The sequence below is a fragment of the Sapajus apella genome, unplaced genomic scaffold (genome assembly GCF_009761245.1).
Source record: "Sapajus apella isolate SASKATOON/1434 unplaced genomic scaffold, GSC_monkey_1.0 scaffold1033, whole genome shotgun sequence".
Lineage (NCBI taxonomy): Eukaryota > Metazoa > Chordata > Mammalia > Primates > Cebidae > Sapajus > Sapajus apella.
In genome coordinates, this window is record NW_022437959.1 from 19,727 (window position 1) to 21,003 (window position 1,277).

The 1,277-nt window shown below is 40.7% G+C and overlaps 1 pseudogene; it reads right to left on the minus strand.

Annotated features, from left to right (window-relative positions):
- Positions 1-1,051: 1,051 nt before the first annotated feature.
- Positions 1,052-1,151, minus strand: LOC116546540 (annotated as a pseudogene).
- Between the last annotated feature and the right edge of the window lie 126 nt (positions 1,152-1,277).

The following is a 1,277-nucleotide window of genomic DNA, read 5'->3' on the forward strand; positions in this document are numbered from 1 at the left end:
GATGGGAGGATCGCTTGAGGCCAGGAATTCCAGACCAGCCTGGGAAACATAGCAAGACCTCAACTCTACAAAAAAATTAGCCAGGCATGATGGCATCTGCCTATAGTCCCAGTTACTGACGTGGAAGGATCATCTGAGCCCAGGAGGTCAAGGCTGCAGTGAGCTGAGACTGTACCACTATACTCAAGCCTGGGCTACAGAGCAAGACTTGGTCTCAAAATAAAGCGGGGTGGGGGGGGGCAATAAAGAAATAAAGCTAGCTGGGCGTGGTAGCTCATGCCTGTAATCCCAGCACTTTGGGGGTCTAACTCAGGTGGATCACTTGAGGTACAGAGCTCGAGACCAGCATCACCAACATGGAGAAACCCTGTCTCTACTGAAAATACAAAATTAGCCAGGTATGGTGGCAAATGCCTGTAATCCCAGCTACTCTGGAGACTGAGGCAAGAGAATGGCTTGAATCTAAGAGAAGGAGGTTGCAGTGAGTAGAGATTGTGCCACTGCACTCCAGCCTAGGCAACAAGAATGACACTTTGTCTGAAAAAAAAAAAAAAAAAAAGAAAGTTCATAAGCTAACCTAAGAAAATATGTATTAAAATGCGACAAAGATAAAGCATTATGAGGTCTTTTATTTATTAAAAATAATCAAACAAAGAATAACTTGTTATTATACCCTGTGCCAGCAAAGGTGCAGTGAAATGGGCATTTTCTTTTACTGTTAGTGACGTTTAAATTGTATATAAGCCTTCCACCAGGGTAAAGCTTGGAAATTTTTTAAAAATAATACAGTGACTCACTATACTGACTCCTCCAACTCCTGGCATCAAGCAATCCTCACACCTCAGCCTCCCAAAGTGCTGGAATTATAGGCCGACAGCCACCACGCCTGAAAGGTAGGCAATTTACATCAAGTGTAATAAGAATGATAATGCCCTGTGACTCACAGTGATCTCATTTCTGGAAATATCATCTTTGGATATAATTCAACCTAAACAAAAGGTCACATGCACAGACACAGTGAAAATCCAGGAGTAATATTTTTCTGTTTTAAAAACATATGGAATGCTTCACAAATTTGCTTGTCGTTCTTGCACAGAGGCCATGCCAATCTCTCTACTGTTCCAACTTTAGTATATGTGCTACTGAAGCAAGCATGAGTAATTTAAGATAGAGTGGTTAAGCAAAATAAGGAAGAGTTATGGGTAATTAAAAAATCTATGGTATTTATATGCACTTAGTAACAGCTCAGTAAATATTAGCTGCTTTTATCATTTTTA